The sequence below is a fragment of the Bubalus kerabau genome, chromosome 23 (genome assembly GCF_029407905.1).
Source record: "Bubalus kerabau isolate K-KA32 ecotype Philippines breed swamp buffalo chromosome 23, PCC_UOA_SB_1v2, whole genome shotgun sequence".
Classification (NCBI taxonomy): Eukaryota; Metazoa; Chordata; class Mammalia; order Artiodactyla; family Bovidae; genus Bubalus; species Bubalus kerabau.
The window spans coordinates 9725807-9747788 of NC_073646.1; the positions used below are offsets into that span (position 1 = coordinate 9725807).

A 21982-nucleotide genomic window follows, 5' to 3' on the forward strand; every position below is an offset into this window, starting at 1 on the left:
GGGTTTCTCCAGTGGTGCTAATGGTAAAGAACCCGACTGCCAAAGTAGGAGACACAACAGACACGGGTTTGATCCCTGGGTCGGGAAGATCCCCTGGAAGAGGGCATGGCAACCCATTCCAGTATTCTTGCCTGGGGAATCCCATGGACAGCGGAGCCTGGCAGCTACCGTCCACAGGGTCTCAAAGAGTCAGACACGACTGAAGTGACTTAACACACACATACTTATTAATGCTCAAGTTGTTCCATTCCTGGCCAATAGGGACTTCAGGTTGGCTTCTGGGCTTTTTGACCTGCAGTCTTTGCAACTGCTTTGTTCTCTACTCTGAAATGATGCTCTTGGAAGGATCAGCCCCACACTGTGAAAGAGCCAGTTTTCCAGTGGTTTCTCTCAGAGCCAAACAGTATTTATAAACCAAGATCTGATTCTAGAGGTGCATATTGCTACTAAGTTGGCTACTATCCTAGAGTACATGTACAGATATTTTAAGTTAAAATACATCATACATTCATCCCAATACTCTTAATTTAAGTTCAGGATTCGATCTCACAGATCTCTTCTTTCTCTTAGGGCAAAAGACTCATTCTCCATGTCATCGACATAATTACTAATTTTCTTTATCCCGCACTATACATGTACAAGCCTCAAAATAAAACAATATTATTAATATTATTCCTGAAAATACTGAAAACAAGATTTCTTGCTATTCCTTTTGTCCTTAAGGATGCATTCTACCTGGAATATACAAAGTTCTGTTTTAAAGACACTTGTGGGCTTCCCTGGTGGTCTAGTGGTTGGGAATCTTCCAGTCAATGCACGGGACACCACTTTGATGTCTGGTCCAGGAAGATCCCACATGCTGTGGAGCAACTAAGCCCGCGTGCTACAACTACTGAGTGCAGTGCTCCAGAGCCCCGGAGCGACTGCTAGTGAGCCCACATGCCGCAACTACTTCAGCCCGTGCGCCTAGAGCTGGTGCTCCACAACGCAGTGAGAAATCCATGTTCCACAACCAGGGAGTAGCCCTGCTCACTGCAACTAGAGAAAAAGCCCTCACAGCGAGGCCCAGCACAGCCAAAAATGAATAAATAAATAAAATAAAGTCCCTTGGAATAGCTCCTTTCTGTGTGGTTATTGCAAAAATTAGATTTACTTGTTTTACTTTCCTTTTAGAACTTAGGAGTTGCTTTTTAATTTCATTTTTCATAATGAGATAAAATACCAAAATGTCTCTAAAATCAAATCTATAAAAATAGTATATAGTCAAAGACATCTAGCTTCTATTCCCTTCATAGCCAACCCTTGTATTATACATACATATGTGTATGTATGTGTGTTTAGATAGAATGCACACACGTGTGCTCAGTCGCTTCAGTCATGTCCAACTCTTTGCGACCCCACAGACTGTAGCCTGCCAGTCTCCTCTGTTCATGGGATTCTCCAGGCAAGAATACTGGAGTGGGTTGCTGTGCCCTTCTCCATGGGATCTTCCTGACCCAGGGATCAAATCTATGTCTTCTGCATTCTAGGCAGATTCTTTAACTCTGAGCTACCAGGGAAGCCCCAGATAGACAGATTATATAGATAGATAGGCAGGTAAAGACTCTTTCACTATGTAATTGTCTTATTTTTCAGTATCATTATTCAGTGCATATTTTCCCATGTAGGAAGATTTATCTTTATATTTTGAGGGTTATTTTTAAACAATATCTGCTAAAGGTTGACCTGTGTCCCCCACCACACCCCCAGAATCTATGTGTTTAGTCCTAATCCCTATTGCCTTCAGAATGTGAGTGTACTTGGAGACAGGGTATTTACAGAGGTGATCAAGTTAAAGTGAGGTCATTAGGGGACCCTAATCCAATATGGCTACGTTCTTATGAAAAGATGCTTGGAAACAGACACACACACACAGGGAGAGCATCATGTGAAGATGAAGGAGGAGACACCTCAAGTGATGCTTCCACAAGCCAAGGAGCACCTGGATTTCTGGATAGGCTTATTCTTGCTGTGACACTCTTTCACCTACAAATACACACACACACACACACACACACACACACACACCAGTTCATGCACCTTCCCTCACATGTACATATGCTCCAGATACATGCACACACACACACATACACACACACACACACACCAGTACGTGCACCTTCCTTCACATGTACATATGATCCAGGTACATGCACACACACTCTAAAGAGCAGCCTGACTCTCTCTGAGGTTCTGCCTAAAATTCAATTATTGACAGAAGTTGCCTGGTTTGCCCAGCTCTGAGAATGCTCCTCAGTTACATGGGAGGGATCAATTCCCTTGCCATCAATAAGAATAAACCAAATGGTGTTACCGCAACTTCCTGCTATGGGGACAGCTAATTCACATGTTCATTTCTACATGGCTTTCTGTATGGGATGGGAAGAAACTTCAATGTATACTTCTGGTTCCTATCTGTCTTCATGATCAGAAGTGATGATTTGTCAGTGTTTTAAAAGGAAGATACATGGGTATGAGGTTATTATCTGGCCAAACCCATAGGTAATCACAGTCATCTTGATTCTAGCAAATGGAGGATTCTTAATCAATTGGCTAGAATAACAACTCTGAAGGGAAAATAGCAGAATTCATCTTCCTTTGAAAGCAGAAACCATCATCACCACTGTCCTTCCTGCCTGTGTACCAAGATACACTGATAGGAAAGGAAATACACCTGATAGAATGTTCTACACCAAATAAAAAAGGAATTCTATGATCAAGGAGAGAAGAGTGTATTGAGAGGCTGTAATAACAAGGGGAATGCTTAAGCTATAATATTGGGTTACCAAAAGCAAACACAAATAAGCACAGGATTATCTCAAAAGATACTTCAAATAAAGAATAAACATTGAAAACTATATCAAAATATTACAGTAGTGATGGTATTACAAGTGCTTTTTCTATTAAATTTCATAGTTCCTTCTATTTTAAACAACATGCACTTATTATAATAACCAAAAGACTTCTTCAGAAATAAAATATGCTAATTTTGTCAATGTTTTGTCAGCTTTCAAGATCTAGATATCACTCTCCCTCTCCCAGAATGCCTACCACCTCACAAAGGGATTTTCCATCCTCCAAACCCTTAGAATGCAGGAGGCAGTAATTCAGTAATTTGGTGACCATCAGAATCACCTGGCTTTCCAGGAGTCTCAGGAGTCGTAAAAGAATTCACCTGCCAATGCAAGAGACACGGGAGATGCTGGTTCAATCCCTGGGTTGGGAAGATCCCCTGGAGAAGGAAATGGCAACCCACTCCAGTATTCTTGCCTGGAGAAGTCCATAAACAGAAGAACCTGGTGGGCTACAGTCAATGGGGACACAAAGAGTTGGACATGACTAAGCGACTGAGCATACAACGCAGTTTTTTAAAGGCATGTAAAGGAGTTCCACTCCAGCCTCACTATATCAGAATCTCTGGATATGGTACCCAGGAATCTGGATTTCGAACCAGCATATATGGTGTCATTGGTATAAGTGTTCCATGGACCCACTTATAGACATCGTATTAGGGACTCAAGTCTTCACTGGGCATGTAGTTTGCTGCCTGCCACAGGTTACTGCAGGAGACCCCGGTTCAATTCCCGGGTTGGGAAGATCCTGTGGAGAAGGGAAAGGCTACCCACTCCAGTATTCTGGCCTGGAGAAGTCCATGAACTATATAGTCCATGGGGTCACAAGGAGTTGGAAACGACTGAGTGACTTTTAAATTAAAAAATTTAAACAGGTTACTAATTAAGACAAAAGAGCCATGGCTTGTCCCAGAGCTCTCTAAACTGATTCTGGTGACTGATCAACAAAGATGACCCAAACTTGGGCTACTTCTTTCTTTTTTAAAAACATTAATTATGTGGTTGCATATCATAGCCTATTCACGTCCATCTGTAATTCAGAAACTGAAGGAGAAGTAAAAAAGCAACTAAAATAACATCGTTTTGTCTACCACTAGATGCCCCTATGGAATTCCACCTCTTCACTAAGAATAGCATCCACTTGATAAAGGCTACTTTACGCCCAATCCAAATGCAGTAAAAATAAATGACTACAAAGAAAAGTAAACAAATATGCCCACCCATGTTGAAAATGTGGCATGCTAAAAATATCTAGTCACCTCTGCCTTGAGCTAAACTGAGAAAATAAAACCAATGACCCCAAATAGAAGCAAATGACTAGACACTTAAGGTGTACACATCCAGCTTAAATAAAAGCAAAGAAAGAGAATTTCTCACTTACATGAGAACCGCTCCCTCTGCTTGCCCAGTCCAGAAGTAATGGTCTTAAACACTTCTAGGAAAATCCCAGTGAACTCAGATCTAGGTTGGATAGATATACCCACTCCAGAAGGGAGAAATCCTCAGGCATGAGTCAGTTTCTTGACTATCAGAAAAGCTACTCTACAGAAATCAGCATCTTTCCAGACTAGGGGCAAGGAATTGTGTCTGCCCAAGAGATGAATCCAAAAAGTGCAATGCTAATACTCAGAATGATCTACCTGAATCATCTCTAATCTTTATAGAAACCATTTTGCAGACAAGAAATCTGAGGCTTGTAGAAAAGTAAACCCAAGACCCTGGTTTCTCTTCTCAAACCCTAATTTCTCTGCTTCCAAAGTCCACATGATTCCCACTACACCAACCTACCATCTAATAGAGGCAATAGAAGAATACCTGGTTCAAATAGACATACAGGCCAAAATCACATCTGATGTCAGCGGCAATAACCAACATGGAAGGAAGGAGACACCAAGATATGGGATTGTGTCTCCCCTGGACATGGGAAGAACGAGGACCTTGTTATAAATATGTGTTTGTAGGCATGCATGTCTCACAGACACATTTTTGTAAAATTTTAATACATAAGAACAGTGAATGAATCATTATGGAATACCACTCAATTTTTTTATGATCTGACCACACCCATGTAACCACTTCCCAAATCGAGATACAGAACATCACTTGAAACCTTCTTCCAGCCCCCTCCAAGTCTAGCTACTCCTCCTCCTCAGTCACTAAGTCGTGTCTGACTCGTTTTCTCAACCTCATGGACTATAGCCCACCAGGCTCCTCTGTCCATGGGATTTTCCAGGCAAGCGGGATTTTCCATTTGCCATTTCCTTCTCCAGGGGATCTTCCCAACCCAGGGATTGAACCTGCATCTCCTGCATTGACAGGTGGCTTCTTTACCGCTGAGCCACAAGTGAAGCCCCACTGCCCCTAATGGTTCTCCTCTAAGTACCCACCCCCTTCTCTCTCACACACACACATTTTTAACAAGGACAAAGAACACTTTATGTAATACCACAGAGTCCCCTGGTACTCCTACTTTTGATATAATGTAGCCCAAGCTCCCCAAGAATCCAACGTTTTCAGTTAGAAAGATGAGAAGGAAGAAAGGTGCAATCAATAGACCTACCTAGCTAATAGTGTTCATCCTATAATTAATCCTTATGTTCCCTTCAAGTCAATGTTGAAAGCTTAATACATTGGTCCATTTCTCTGCCTTAATAAGGAGATGAAATCTTGGTGAGTGTTGAATCTTGATATGTGAAGCTGACCCTGGCAGGATTTTGGTATTGTCACCCTGAACATCAATAATCTTTGCCCAGGGACCAAAATTATAGGGTAAAAATGAATTATGATCCTAGATTCTGCCTAGAAGGAGAATTTTGAAAAATACTTCAGGTACTTCTTTTAACATGCCTCTTTCTCATAAAGGTCAAGTATAAGAGAAGTTTTGGCTAGCAGAGCTTGTAAGTTAGCCTTTGAATAATACAGCTTTCCTGTTTTAACAAATGACCTGATATTTATAATATGCCAATGTTCTCATTAAAAAGAAAATAGGAAAAAAAGCAAACGCCTGGCATTTCTTAATGAGGCACTGTGGTCAGCATATTACTAGAGTTATCAGATTTAATGCGCCCAACAATCTAATATCAGATGCTATTACCTCAGTTTGCAGATTAGGAAGACAGGACTCAAAGAGGAAACAATGTCCCCAAGATGGAAAAACAATTGAATCTTGGTCATCTGACCCCAAAGTCTAGCTCTGAATTACTAAATGGTCCATTCGGTAAAATAAAGGACGCGGTTTCCAATTTCAATCATGGTTCGTAATGTGGAGGCCTCTCAGATGATAAGATAGCTTAGAAAGAAAGCTGGAAGAAGTGAAGACAAGGATTTATCTGTCTGGAAGCTCTGGGAGTTTATGTTCCCACGTGAAGATGCAATAGGGATGAGCTATTCTATTTGCTCAGCAGAAAAAGGGCCAGCTGCACTCTACCAGTTAACTGCAAACTATTTGTGTCCTATTTCTTTGAGCCATCAAAGGTAAGAAACAGGCCAATATATTTCTCAGTTCCTGAAGTTAAGGAGATGGCATCTGTGGCTAAAATAATTTGCCCTGTTTTCACCTCTTCAACCAGGGGCAGAGAACAGGACCAACTAACTCATTTCTGGTGAATAACATTCTGGATATTTGCTGACAAGGCAGGTTATAAATGGTTCTTGATTGCATACAGAGGTTCGCTTGGCATCAACCAGGGCTAATAAATCAGGCCGAAGAGGAATCAAAGCAAGCATGTGAAATGCAGTTCACAGGGAGATGTTGATACAGGACAAATCTGAGACAGAGAGGCTAGAGTACATGACAAGACATGCACCAGGAGCCATTCTCAGGCCCCGTCGCCTTTCAATCTTGTGTGCAACACTGCAATTTCCTTCAGTAAGTAATGGCGATAAACTCTCATAGTTTAAACAAACAATTCTGTTTTCCTTAGGAATTGAGACTCTTGCATTTCAAATTTCTCCTGTGCATGAGATACGCCTCCATCCTGTATCAAAGGTGGGGAAACAAAGACACAGAGTAATTGGGTGACATCCCCAAAGGTGCCCACTCACCCTGTCAAAAGGGAGAACTAAAACCAAAGCCTAAATCTGCCCTATCTCCACCCTCACCCCCTGGTAAAGACCCCAGGTACCAAGTTAACAGGGGCAAGAAATGGCAAGGTGTATCACAAGTGAGTGTAAGATGCTTGTGGAAGGAAAAGGTTCAGTCCTGGTGCTCACTAACACTTTCAGCTCCAAAGAGCTCCAGTCCTTCATGTCTCAGCACAGAAAGAATTCAACAAGAGGCAAAGTGATTGATAAGAAGTGATTTATTAGAGTCAGACGCTGGTGAGACTTACAAGCAGGTGGGAGAGAGGGTGCCACGCCCTGAGAAGTTAGTGGGCTACAGCTTTACCATCAAAGGAAGTGTGGAGTGGGGAAAAAAACAACTTTCTTCTTCACTCTTGAGTAGATGGCATGCATCCACCATGAGCTCCTCCTCCAGGTTGGGCAGAGGTGTTTTTTTTTTGGTCCCTACATGGTCAAGCCAGGGCTGTAAAAATTATTTCTGGTCTCTGTACAATGAGCACCTTCCCATAAATTATTGTCTTTATTTGTGCAGAGCATGTCCTAGGGATCACTAATTTACTGAGCTCACTGGGCAGCATGTGGGTCTCATGCCACCATGGTTTTATTGTTTGGGGGCATGGCTCAAGCTTACATTGCATGGTTTTGTTGCTAAGCAAACCTGCTTTTTTAAGTGATTATTAACTTGCAGGGGTCTCCCATATTTTTTCTACTTACAATCCCCTGTGTGGGCTCTGCTAAGTCGCTTCAGTTGTGTCTAACTCTTTGCTTCCTTATGGACCGTAGCCTGCCAGGCTCCTCTGTCTATGGACTTCTCCAGGCAAGAATACTGGAGTGGGTTGCCATGTCCTCCTCCAGGGGATCTTCCCAACCCTAGGATCAAACCTGGCACTTCTTGTATCTTATTGGCAGGCGGGTTCTTTACCACTAGCGCCACCTGGGGAGCCCTTACAATCCCCAGTGGGATTAACTATTTAATCAGCTACTTTATCCCTTTATTCTATCACTGTTGCAATCTCTCTGTGTTTTGCTGTATGCCCATGTCAACTCACTTTTGAAGAGCCATTTGCTCTCTTACAGGAATTGCAGATGCATACTTATTCTTGAACATTCCGGGGCAAGAGAAGAAGACATTCATCACATGAAATACCACCCTGCATGCTATTATCTCATGTCTTTGACACAAATGCTCAGCAATGAGGGTAATGCTGTAGAATTCCCCCTTCCCCACCTAAAAAAACGAAAACTCTCCATCTTCAACGACAAGATTCATTTTCTTCCAATTCCCAAGGCAAACTGCTGAAGAGGGTCTTGCACTTGTCTCGCTACAAAACCCATTTATCTGCTCCTGGAGAGTTTCTTTCCATGATTTGAAGAGGTGACTTGGGTTACCCGTTCTCATACCACCTGTGTCCAAGCTTTCTATCTCCTTCTCTTCCAGGCAATCAAGCAAAATGTCAGTGTTCCGGAGATGGTGGAGCCCTTCGCATCCCCAGGTGAAAGGGGGAATGAGACGGTCTCAGCAACAGGATCCAATCAATTAGGAAGAAAACATCCTCTTAACTAAGTTCTGTCCCAAGGATTGACCTCCCCCAGATGCTAATCTTTGTTCGTCAAAGGAGTGGGCAGACTGCAGAGTCAATTCCCTTTTCTAAATGCAGGGGTGAGATGAGGGAACTATTGATTTCTATCAAAAAGAGACAGAGCAAATAGAAGAGAAGACCATAGACAGCGAAGGATTCATGTACAAATGGAAACCACCAGCTATAACTGAGAGTTTTTCTCTATGAAGTTTCAGGCCACGGGTACCTGCATTACCACAGCATGAAAAAACATTAAGCAACATTCTAGGCTTGACGTCTTCATGTCATTGGATTGCCTTTTTCTGAAAATGTTTCCCATTGCTTCCAGTTGCTATGGTAATGGAGGTGTTCTTGGTCAAGAGGTTGATGACCACAAATAAGCAAGAAAACAGCCTAATTTCAGCTAGCTTTATAAGGAGCAAATAAACGCAAGCTGATGTGCTAGGGTGTAATGAGGGAGGGGACTGAGATGGCAGAACAGATGCCCAAAGGTCCAGAGAGATGGGCTTCAGGGGAGCTGAGAAATGTCCCGAAATTGGAGAAAATGAAAACTACTAGACTTAAGTGCATGAGAATCCCAGGGACAGGGGAGCCTGGTGGGCTGCCATCTATGGGGTTGCGCAGAGTCGGACACGACTGAAGTGACTTAGCAGCAGCCTGGGAAGAGTGTCCTCTGTTTTTGGCAAATCCTCCAAGGTATCTTTTACCATGTTACAGAAGGTCAGACAAGGCCACTCTGAGGATCCAAATGGCAAGAACAAAACCGGGCATGTGAAGACTTGGGGAGGGTGGAGGACGGGACAAGGGAAAAGTAAAGCTAAGCTGATGTAGGTGATAGAGTTTGGGGAACAAACCAAAGACAAGAAATTTTTAAGCAGGTTCACGGAGGGGAAATGAAGAACTAGGATTTTAAGAAGACTTTGCAGGTTTTCACCTTTCAGGAGGTTCAAGGAAGACTAGAATTTCGTTAACGTTGTTTTGGCTGAGATAGCATGAGGAAATCTCACTCTTTGCAGACACATTGGTACCAATTCAAGGAGGGAAAGACTTACAATGATGTAAGCAAATGAAGCAGGGCTTCAAACCAGTCTGACCCAGGCTGAAATCTCCCCAAAGGTAAATGCACCCAAGATGTTGGTCATCTGATATCAACACTTCCCTTCGCCTCATCTCCCCATCTCCAACATACAGGCACACACACATACACACGACATACACTGTGATTATAAAGTTACTAATTCTCGCATTTTACATACCCCAGTCTCAGTGGGTCTCCCAATCCTATATCCTCAGAATGCCTTTTCAGTGCAAGGGGTAAGTGGTCCCTACGACCCTAATTGTCACGCCAGAGGGATAAGGGAGTGATGTGTGTAGAATTCTTGTGAATCTAAGATATAATGGGGAAGGGACTTGTAGGGAGGGAGAGAAATAAAAGAATCAAGGGAAGTTGGAAGCACATTGAACAAGAGAGAACGAAGAGGTGAAATAACAGACGAAGGTGGAAACCCAATAGGCTAGTAGGAGGGACCCAAAGAGAGCAAGGTGTAAGTGGGAGGAGACAAGGGAGGAAACGGAATGAAAAAGGAGGGTTTGGAAAGGAAAAAAGGAGAAACGAATGTGGAAATAAAGCAATAAACAGATGGAAGACAGGGATGCCAGGAAGGGTTAAGAAGCAAGATGACCAAGAAAATGGCAGAGTGATTGCAAGACGGAGGGTCCTCTCCAACAGTTACATCATCATTCGCTTCTTTCTGCCTTGATGACTCGGGTGCAGAAGGGGCAAGCCTCGGCCTCTTCTGCAACGTTGCACCAGGTAAAAGCACTTCTGCTTCCACTGCCATGAAGCAACCTCCCTGGGCTCTCCCAACTAACGATTCTTTCAGATTCAGGCACACAAGGAAATTGAGTTCAACTAAATGCAAACTGAACTCTAGAAGACCTGCTCCTACCCATTACCATACTCATTAAGAGAGAAAACTAATTGCCTGAGGCCAGAGTGCAGAAATGCAACTAGACATGTTTTCCCAGGTGATCAGTCCCTGAGCAGATCTTGGTGGGCACACCTGGAAGTAATTTTCCAAATTCACTTGTCTATGCAGAAACCCCTTGTCAGCATCTGTCCTCACACATACATAATTGTGGTGGTTGTTGAGTATCTGACTCCCCAAGTGCAATATAAACTCCATCCATGAAAACAGGCCATGAGTATTCTTTAATTCCCTAGCATTTGGTTCATAGTAACCACTCATTAAATAATTCTGATGAATAGACCTAGAGAATATCATAGTGAGTAAAGTAAGTGAAGCAGAGAAAGACAAATATTATATGATATCACATATGGAGCCTAAAGATTAATACAAATGAATCTGTATACAAAATAGAAACAGACTCACAGATATAGGGGGAAAAAAAACTTATTGTTACCAAAGGGGAAAGAGGTGGGGGGAGGAATAAATTAAAAGTATGGGATTAACAGATACAAAGTACAATACATAAATAGATAAGCAACAAGGATTTACTGTAACAGGGAATTATATTCAATATCTTATTATAACTTATAATTGAAAATAATCTGAAATATACATATATATACATGTTGCTGCTGCTGCTGCTAAGTCACTTCAGTCGTGTCTGACTCTGTGCGACCCCATAGATGGCAGCCCACCAGGCTCCCCCGTCCCTGGGATTCTCCAGGCAAGAACACTGGAGTGGGTTGCCATTTCCTTCTCCAATGCATAAAAGTGAAAAGTGAAACTGAAGTCGCTCAGTCGTGTCCGACTCTTAGCGGCCCCATGGACTGCAGCCCACCAGGCTCTTCTGTCCATGGGGTTTTCCAGGCAAGAGTACTGGAGTGGGGTGCCATTGTCTTCTCCGATATATATACACATGTATCACTGAATCATTTTGCCATACACTTGAAACAAATACAATATTCAATTGTACATCAATAAAAATAATCATAATTCTTTTTTGATTGGTAAGAATGGATAAAGGAATAGGGGTGGGGATCCCAAAGCAGAACTCACAGTTCTTAACAAGGAAGACAATACTGCTTATTTTTTTCTTATCTAATTCCTCCACGAGGTTATTTTTAACATCATAAAATTATTACTCACACACTGAATGGCCAACTGCTATGAAGTTTCAAACAGTGGCTCAGATGGTAAAGAATCTGCCTGCAAAGCAGGAGACCCAGGTTCAATCCCTGGATTGAGAAGATCCCCTGGAGAAGGAAATGACAACCCACTCCAGTATTCCTGCCTGGGAAATTCCATGGACAGAGGAGCCTGGTGGGGTACAGTCCACAGGGTCACAAAGAGTCGGACACAACCGAAGCAACACACACACACACACACACACACAACATACACACATGAAGTTTTAAGCAAAAGACACCAATCTTTTACGCAATTCCTTAAGCTATGTTCTTGCATTCTTTTAAGCAAATCACGATTTTTTTTTATCATCACCATCTTTGGAATTTATCATCCTGACAACAAAGGAAGAAAAACTTCAGCTCAGAAAACTTTCCTCTAAAATCGAAATACTGACTGCGGAGTAAGACTTAACACAGCAGGTTCGGCCGGAACTGGCCTCTAAGACTTTCTAACACTGGCACAAACCAATAATCACCAGTGTTTGAGATGCTGTAATTAAATTCAGTTTATCACAGTGGGGCAAAGCCAGAAACTGAAAGCTCACAACGTTCAACACACCCCACGCACGCCCTAAGGAACGCTCCAAAGGGCAGAGTCATGGTGTGATGAACAATTTCACTGAATTCCACCCCAGGGCCTCTCTGCCTCGCTGCGAGCTGCTCTCCGTGCCTGTTCCTCAGCATCGCTGGTCTCTTTCACGCTTTTTCTTGCTTTCTCTCAATTCCAGTCACTCGTGTGTACTCATTCAGTATATGAACATAGTCTCCTTTGGCAAATCTAAACACTGATATCTTGACCTTGACCTCTTGATCCCTTGAGCATCACCCCTAATCCCACAGCAACCGCTGTCGTGTGATAAATTTGCCGGGTTCCAAGCCTTTGCCTGTGCATTGTGAGCCTATATTTATATAGAGAATTGTATCAACCTCTCTCATAACTTTCTACCTAAATAATCGAATAGGGTTTTTGTTCCATAACTTGCTGCTTTCATGCAAAACAATGTCTTAGAGACCAGGAAGACAGTGGTATCAGTTTAAGATTCCATTTCATTCTATCAAATTCTTTTTTCCCATGGTACAGATGAGTCATAGACCTACAATCAACATTTAGTCCATGTCTGGTTATTTTTGTTGCCATCGCTACACGCCACACTCTGGATGAACCTTGAAAACATGCTAAGGAAGCCATCCACAGTATTGAGTGATTCCATTTGTGAAATGTCCAGAATGGGTAAACCCACACAGACAGAATGCAGACTGATGGCTGCTCGGGGCTGGGGGTGGGGTGGGGCTTCCCCGGTGACTCCATGGTAAAGAATCTGCCTGCAGTGCAGGAGCCAAGGGTTCCATCCCTGGGTCGGGAAGATCCCCTGGAGGAGGGCATGGCAACCCACCCCAGTATTCTTGCCTGGGAAGTCCCATGGACTGAGAAGCCTGGCAGCTACAGTCCACAGGGTTGCAAAAGAGTCAGACGCAACTGAAGTGACTAAGCACGCACAGGGGCTGGGGGAGAGGGGAATGTTGAGTGTCTGCTTGATAAGTATGGGGTTTCCATTTGGGTGATAAAAAAAGTTCTGGAACTAGATAGTGGTGTTGTAAATGTACTTAGTGTCTTGAAAAATTGTTATCATGGGTATTTTACTGACCTAAAACAAATGTAAACTTGTTAAATCACAGATTCTGTGTTTTAAAGATCAGCAAATGGCCCTGTAAAATCTTACTTCTGTTCTCTGTGTAGTCTACCTCTTTCTATGTCTCATCCTCAATTTATTTCAGTATCTGTGTCTCCCTCCTCTCTTTCTCTCTCCTCCTCCTCTCTCTTTTGCTCCCCTCCTGCCCTCTCAAAGCTCTATTTCCTTTTCAGGATTGTGGGGAACCTCTTCCGACCTTCCTCTCCAATTCTACAAATGGTTCTGACCATAGTCGCCAATGCTCCCCCAACTCCCACCCAAAATTCAGGTGATGTATCAGTTCCAATGACATGCATGGCTTCTCCCGTCCTGCCACTCAGGGCTGGCTTTCTGGATGGCCACATGAGGAGCATAAATATGCTGGGGGGTGGGGGGAGAGGGGAGGTGGGGAGGGTGGGCATAAGGATTCCTGGAATTCTTATCCTTGCAGTCAGGTCAAAGCCAGTGGAAGCACTACATCCACAGAACAACCAAAGATAGAGATTCCAGGGCATCGCAACTCCTATTAGACAAGCGGAGTACTTCCCTCAGGACGACTCAGATCTTTACACTTAAGACAGCTTCCCAGGGCCAGGAAGGATATTTTTATGTCTATGACTTCCCAGTCCAATCAGGGAGGCAGCAGAGAGCAACAGTCAAGGATCTAGGTGCGGGTATCAGACCCCTGGGTTCAGAGGCTGACCCAACCGCTTAATTAATGCAGTGACCCTACGTATAATTAACTTAGCTCGCAGAGCAATATTTTATCAACTTTACATACAGTGAAGGAAGTGAAAGTGTTTGTTGCTCAGTCATCTCCAACTCTTTGCGACCCCATGGACTGTAGCCTGTCAGGGTCCTCTGTCCGTGGGATTCTTCAGGCAAGAATACTGGAGTGGGTTGCCATTTCCTTCTCCAGGGGATCTTCCCGACCCAGGGATGGAATCCAGGTCTCCTGCGTTGCAGGCAGATTCTTTCCTGTCTGAGTCACTGGGGAAGCACCCTAATGAAGCGCTGATCAAAATTAAGCAAGAATGCATGCAATACAATGAGTGCAAGTTCCGTCACAAGATGTATCACCTTCCACTTGGTGCTGTAACAAACTATCGCAAGGTTAGTGGCTTAAGACAACACACGTTTATCACCCTACAATTGTGGAAGCCATAGGTTCTAACTGGGCTTCACTGTGCTAAAATCAAAGTGTCCATAGGGCTGTGCTCATCAGGATGCTCTGCTGCTGCTGCTGCTGCTGCTAAGTTGCTTCAGTCATGTCTGACTCTGTGCGACCCGATAGATGGCAGCCCACCAGGCTCCCCTGTCCCTGGGATTCTCTAGGCAAGAACACTGGAGTGGGTTGCCATTTCCTCCTCCAATGCATGAAAGTGAAAAGTGGAAGGGAAGTTGCTCAGTCGTGTCTGACTTGTAGCAACCCCATGGACTGCAGCCCACCAGACTCCTCCGTCCATGGGATTTTCCAGGCAAGAGTACTGGGTGGGGTGCCATTGCCTTCTCCAATCTGGATGCTCTAGGGGAAATAATTTCCTTGATCGTCTCCAACTTCTAGGGTTGACCACATTCTTTGGGTCTTTCCTCTGCTGACAATCTCAATACTCTGCCCTCTGCCCCTTCTGCTTCTACTGTCACATCTCCTCTGTCTCTGACCCTGCCACCTCCTTCCTTCACTTCTGAGGACCTTTTGATGACACTGGGTCCCCCTGAAGAATCCAGGATCATTTTTCCACCTTAAGATGCTTAATTCTTTTTTTTTTATTTTTTGATGCAGAACACGTTTAAAGTCTTTATTGGATTTGCTACAATATTGCTTGTGTTTTATGTGTTAACTTTTTGGCCACGAGGCATGTGGGATCATTGCTCCAGGGATCGATGCTCCCCGACCAGGGATCAAATCTGCAACCCCTGCATTGAACGGCGAAGTCCTAACCACTGAACTGCCAGAGACGTCCCTAAGATCCTCAATCACATCTTCCAAGTTTCTTTTGCCAAGTGTGGTAACACGTGTACAGATTCTGAGGACTAGGATATGGACATCTTTGGAAAGTCATTCTTCTGCCAGCCATGTGTGGTGAGACTCAAATGTTACCTGCTACTTCTTTTTTGCTACTCCTACTAGTACAGAAAAAGACAACATCTTGTCCTTTAAAAGGAAAATGAGAAGCGTCCGTGGCTCAAGAGAGAGAGAGTAAAAGTCCTATATCCTTTTCTTAGAATTCCTCTAAAATTACTTATGGATTCATTTTGATATTTGGCAAAACTAATACAATTATGTAAAGTTTAAAAATAAAATAAAATTAAAAAAATAAAAAAAGAAGAAAAAAAAGAAAAAAGGAAAAAAAAATAAAATAAAATTACTTACAACATCTCTTTCCTTTTTCACCCATGAGCTGCTTGTTTGAAGTATCAAGAGCTAAGTTATGTTCTAAAACTTTATCATGTGGCCCTGAAGTCCTTGAAGCTACTTTGGCATGGAATAGCTAAATGCATGGAAGAGAGAAGCAGCATTCTGGGTACAGCGGCCAATCTGATCTACAGATTTCATTGTATTGAGGGAGGAGAAAGGCAAAGGTTATTCTCCTTTATCCGTCATGCTTCCTTTGCTTTGGACAGCATCTCACGAGCACCTTTTTCCTCTTTTTCTCTCCTTGTTCTCCTCTTTCTCTTCCCTACTGTCCTCACTCACTCCCTTCTCTCTCCTTCTCTAGGAATGGATGCAGTACTGGGTATTGTCAGCTTTCCATCCCTGTTGCTTTGATCCTAGTCTTAGTGGCGACATAAAAAGCAGACTTCACACATGACCGCCTGGCCCCTGCTGACCCCAGGAAGTTTGTCCCATCACCCACTGATCCACGATCTGTTGGCAAGGGATCTGAATCCTTGAGAGAAAAATCCATTTAACAGAAACGGGAATAGAGTTGCTGTGATGTGAAAAGCAGTGCCCTGGGGTCAGCCCCCCTCAGTTTTGAACTTCACCTTACTTGGACAAGTTACTTTTCCTTTCTTGGCCTCAATTTCCTTGTCTGTAAGATCAGATGAGTGTTACAGTCTCATAGGTCTCTCTCTTCCAGCTCTGAGATTCTGTGCTTCTATCAAAAGAAGGTCTGTCTAAACCAAGCTCAGAAGAGTAGAAATGGCATGGATTTTGGAACCAGAAAGTCCTGGGTTTGAATCATGACCTCATTACTTAGTAACTGAGTATATCCACCAGTTAGGATTAACCTGGTTGCAAGTGACAGAAATTTCAAACCATCTTAAACAATAAAGAAGATATTATCTGGAATTAGCAGATGCGATGGAGAAGGCAATGGCACCCCACTCCAGTACTCTTGCCTGGAAAATCCCATGGACGGAGGAGCCTGGTGGGTTGCCATCTATGGCAACTCACACAGAGTCGCACATGACTGAAGTGACTTAGCAGCAGCAGCAGATGCGAACTATTGTATATGGAATGGATAAACAAAGTCTACTGTATAGCACAGAGAACTATATTTGATATCCTGTGATAAGTCATAATGGGAAGAATATGAAAGAGTATATATATATATATATTATATATAATATATATATGAATCACTTTGCTGTACAGCAGAAATTAACACAACATTGTAAACCAACTATAATTCAACAAAATTAATTTTAAAATAAAAATTAAATTTAAATTAAAAAAAAATTAAAAAGAAAACATTACCAGCTCATGTGACTAGAATGACCAGTGACAAAGATGACTTCAGGATACCTTTAAGTTGTTGGACCAGTGATACCATCAGGATTTTGTTCTTTCTACCATTTTGGTCTGCATTCCCTGTTAAAACCATCCTTTGGACACAAGACAGGAACACATCAAGCATTCCAAGAGCAACATGCATGCTCTTCTGTGTCCTGGGTAATACGAAGAGAGTCTCTTCAGAAGGTTCTCAGAAGCTCCCCCAACCAAACAGTCTCCAGTCCCATTGGTCTTAACTGTGCTCCTACTTACCAACAAACCATTACTGTGGCCAGTGAAAGGGAATTGGTGCTGATTGATATAAGCCTAATTTATAGGGCCTGTCTTCCCAAAGAACAAGACCCGCATGAGGCAGGAGTGGAAATCCAGAGAAAAACTCTTGCAATTACCAAAAGACAGAGGAATGAATTTCAGGGAGACAATACAATGTCCACCTCAATGGCTTTGAGAATATATTTAACTTCTCTGAGCCTCAGTTTACTCATCTATAATCTAGGATAATTCCTACCTTTAATTAGGCAGCCTTTAATTAGGATTAGGATTACCTTTAATTAGGTAGTAGATATAACCATGCTTATTTATCATGTATCCTGGCATGTGGTTTACCCTGGCAGCAGTTTTCCAGTAAAAGGTAGCTACTATGATCAACATTGTTATCAACATCATTATCACTATAAAATTAATATCCTTTCCTTTGGGTCTTCCCAAGCAAGCCTTGAGCAATCTCTCAGATGGCATCACGTTTCAGATGAGCTTTCCAATGACATAAAATAACCAGATAAAGAGAATCACTAGAAGAGGAGGTACCAGGGTCCCCGGAGCATTACAAGCAGCACAGGACAAACGTTGAACTGACAGCCTTTAGTGGGTCAAGCCCTTGGGAATGCAGTGGAAACCAAGTTTTGGGGGTGGGGCAGAATAATCCAAATGGATGCACCCCAAGTACAACTCCAACCAAGGGGTGGGAAGACTAAAATGAAAACATTCCTTCAGTCTACGGAAGAACTTTTCTTGCAGGGAGAACTGATTACAGAAGGAATAGTTACATGGGAAGGCAATGAACATTTCATTTCTGGAGACCAAATAACCAGTGTCAAGACATAGCAAAGAGACATTCCCAGATCAGGCAGATGAGGGAGGTATAGCCATCTATATGTCACCTTCTTCTTGCGAGTCTGGAACTCCATGAGAGAAGTTGTAAACTCAGATGCCTACCAGAAATCAGGCAGTTAACAAAACTGAGCAAAGTAGGGTTGATTTAAGGGCTTCCCCAGTGACCCAGCAGTAAAGAATCCACCTGCAACGCAGGAGATGTGGGTTGGATCCCTGGGTCTGGAAGATCCCCAGGAGGAGGAAATGGCAATCCACTCCAGTGTTCTTGCCTGGAGAATCCCGTGGACAGAGGGGCCTGGTGGGCTACAGTCCATGGGGTCACAAAGAGCAGGACATGACTGAAGAGACTGAGCATGCACAATGTTGATTTAAACACCAGAGCAGGGGACTTCCCTGGTGCTCCAGTGGTTAAGACTCCACGCTTCCAATGCAGGGGTCCCAGGTTCCATCCCTGGTCGTGAACTAGGTCTAGATCCCACATACCACAACCAAAAACACCCCACATGCTGCAACAAAGGTCCAGCACAGTCAAATAAATAAATATTAATAAAATAAAACAAATACCAGACCTAGATGAATCAAAGTTGCCATGTCGTCCCCAAGATAAGCAACTATTTGACTCTAGCTCTCTATGGCCATAAGAAACAAAACAATGCTGTTAACTCTTTCCATATTTCAAGATAATCCAGAAATCAGATTTTGTGTGAAGTATTCCTATTTTAAAAGTTGCAAACTCACTCACATTTAAGATTTCATGAAGGTCAAAGAGAATCCATTTGTGAACTACAATTTCCTAATGGACCCCCCATCTTATGGCCTCTCTGAGAAAGGTAATTTCCCTACATAACCCTGGAAGGCCTTTTATTTATGTCAAAATTCACCAACATTCTGTAAATAAAATGTAAAATATAAATAAAATGTAAAAATGTAGTGTAAATAAACTTTTATGCATTAACTACCAGAAATATCTGGCATATTGCTACTGAGTGAGTGTGACTAGCTGCAGAGACTAATAATTACAGACATTAGGACTCCGAACAGCTCTTGGTGCCCATTTAAGCGGAAAGACAATATAAAGCAGTCAAGTAAAATGAGGACCTCATTTCCTGGAGGCCTTCCTCTGTCTTTCTGTACAGAGAATATGGAGTCCCTGATCTTCCATCCATTTTTGAGTGGTCCAGTCAAGATGCAGGGCAAACATCATCCGAAAGTCTAGAAACAATCAATGCCAGAGAGGGGATGGAGAAAAAGGAACCCCCCTACACTGCTCTGGGGAATGCAAAGTGGTAACAGCCAGACTGGAGGACAGCTGGAGGTTCCTGAGACAACTGAACAGACAGCTACTGCATGGTCCAGCAGTGCTGCTGTGGGCCTTCATGCGGAGATGAACCCCAAAGACACAGGCACCTCAGTGTTCACTGCAGCACGCTTTACTGTAGCCAAGGTGCGGAAGCAGCCAAAATGTGCACCGTCAGATAAATGGTTAAAGGTGTCTTACAAATATATATATATACACACACACATACATACATACAATGCAGTATTGCTCAGCCATAAAAAAACGCCTTTTTCCAGCAAAATGGATGGACTTGGAGATGATCATACTGAGTGAAGGAAGTCAGACAGAGAACAACAAAGAGCCTAGGATATCACTTATGGGTAGAATCTAAAAAACAATGCAAGTGAACTCATTTTCACAGCAAAAACAGACTCAAGTACTTAGAAAACAAAATTATGGTCACCAAAAATAAAAGATGGAGTGGGTGGCACAAATTAGAAGGCTGATCTTAACGTATACCCAGTAATAAATATGAAAAGTGAATCAGCAAGGACCTACTGTCTAACACAGGGACATCTACTCAGCACTCTGTAATGCCTGTGTGGGACTAGAATCCACACAAGAACAGATATATGTACAAATATAACTGAATCACATTGCGGTACATTGAAACAGACACAACACTGTAAATCCATTCTAATATAAAAGAAAAATTAAACTTAAAAAGAAAAAAAGACAAAAACAGAGATTCTGGCTTCTAATTTCAATGATGAGGAAGCATGGAGTGGTCAGGAGTAGAGTGGAAGAAAGAGAAAAGCCCACGTGGAAGGTGGAAAGAGTGAAAGTGTTAGTCGTTCAGTCGTGTCTGACTCTGTGCGACCCCAAGAACAGTAGACCACCAGGCTCCTCTGTCCATGGGATTCTCCAGGCAAGAAGACTGGAGTGGGTTGCCATTCTCCTCTCTAGGGGGGTCTTCCTGACCCAGGGATTGAAGCTAGGTCTCCCGCATTGTAGGCAGATTCTTTACTGTCTGAGCCACCAGGTAACTCTGTGGAAGGTGTGGATGGTAATAATTATCACAGAGGGATTTCAGATAGGAAATCCAGTTACACGGGAAAAGGAAAAGACATCAGCATTAGCTATAAGAAATTATAGAACTAAGTTAGGGAACTCAGGAAAGACTGTATATAGACTTTCTCAACCATTAACAAAAAGAGGAAGAATGAACAGGAATGACCATGGAATGGTTTACATTATTTTGGCAAAGGAAGACAGGAGAACCAAGAAGACAGTGGGAATGTACCAAGCAGATCTGAGTCCTTGGACAAGGCTGAAATCATACAAGCTCCCACTTCTGGTTGCTTGGCAATGAGACTCCTACTTTATACTAATGACATCAGAATAAGTAAAACCCATGCAAATGAAGCACACAGTCATTAGAGGCAGAGCCATATGTAGTCTAGGTAAGCCCATGTCAGAGGAAAGTCTAGCGGATGGTTTAGGTGGGCTTATGCAGCAATGAATGAGGTCATTATAGCGAAGAAACTGAGTAATGAATTAGTCGTTGTTGTTTAATCGTTAAGTCATGTCCAATTCTTTGCGACCCCCAGGATTTTAGCCCACCAGGTTTCTCTCTCTCTGGGATTTCCCAGGCAAGAATACTGGAGTGGGTTCCTATTTCCTTCTCCAGGGGATCTTCCCGACTCAGGGATTGAACCCTCACCTCCTGCATTGCAGGCAGACTCTTTACCATCTGAGCTACCAAGGAAGTTCTAATGAATTAGGAATATGAGTTATTTTAAAAAAGGGATCAATACTTGAGAAAGACTCTTAGTTCTACTGACTTGTCAGTTCTTGCATTGATTTTGGTCAAGTCATTGTGGATAACAGATCACATAGTCACACAGCTCCACTGCCTCCTCTCATCCATTTTCCCTTGTCTTTCCTGGGAAGAAATCATGGGATGGGGAAAGAAGGTGGCTTCCTTTCCTGGTTCCCTGTGCATGCTGTCTCACTGTCACCCACCAGCCGCAAAGCAAGAGACCGGTTCTGGGATGTATTAGTTTCTGCTAGCCACTGTAACAAATTACCACAGACTTTATGGCTTAAAATAACACGTATCTATTCACTTACAGTTGGATGTCAGAAGTCCTAAGGCAAGTCCTCAGGCAAAGTCCTGAGCTGAAATTAAGGTGTCAGCAGGGGTATAATCTCTCCGGAGGCTCTGGGGGGAGGGAAATCCAGTCCCTGGCCTTCTCTGGCTCCTAGAGCTGCAGTCCCTGCATTTCTTGGCTCATGGCCTCTTACTCCATCTTCAAGGGAGAAGCGTGGCCATGGCATAGCATTTTTCTTCAGCCATCTAATGACTTCAACATCTCCTCTAGTACAATCTCCCTCTGTCTTCCTCATAAGAATATTTGTGACTATATCATTGAGTCCATATGAATAATCCAGGATAATCTTTCTATCTAAAGATCCTCGGTTTAGTCAA

The 21982-nt window shown here is 42.9% G+C and overlaps 1 protein-coding gene and 2 long non-coding RNA genes across 4 annotated transcripts in view; 1 reads left to right on the plus strand and 2 right to left on the minus strand.

Moving 5' to 3' along the window:
• Positions 1 to 21982, minus strand: part of GRIN2A (glutamate ionotropic receptor NMDA type subunit 2A) — a 437090-nt gene that overhangs the window by 228569 nt on the left and 186539 nt on the right. The window lies entirely within an intron of this gene.
• LOC129637394 (uncharacterized) lies at positions 5319 to 9126 on the plus strand. Of its 2 annotated transcripts, none has more exons than XR_008707453.1 (3): positions 5319 to 6759; positions 8031 to 8152; positions 8392 to 9126. It is a non-coding gene; the product is annotated as an uncharacterized LOC129637394 (long non-coding RNA). The 2 variants fall into 2 exon arrangements; XR_008707454.1 differs by having other exon boundaries at positions 6752 to 7368.
• On the minus strand, positions 6690 to 7959 carry LOC129637395 (uncharacterized). Its single transcript, XR_008707455.1, has 2 exons — positions 7668 to 7959; positions 6690 to 6868 (listed from the first exon to the last, which is right to left on the minus strand). It is a non-coding gene; the product is annotated as an uncharacterized LOC129637395 (long non-coding RNA).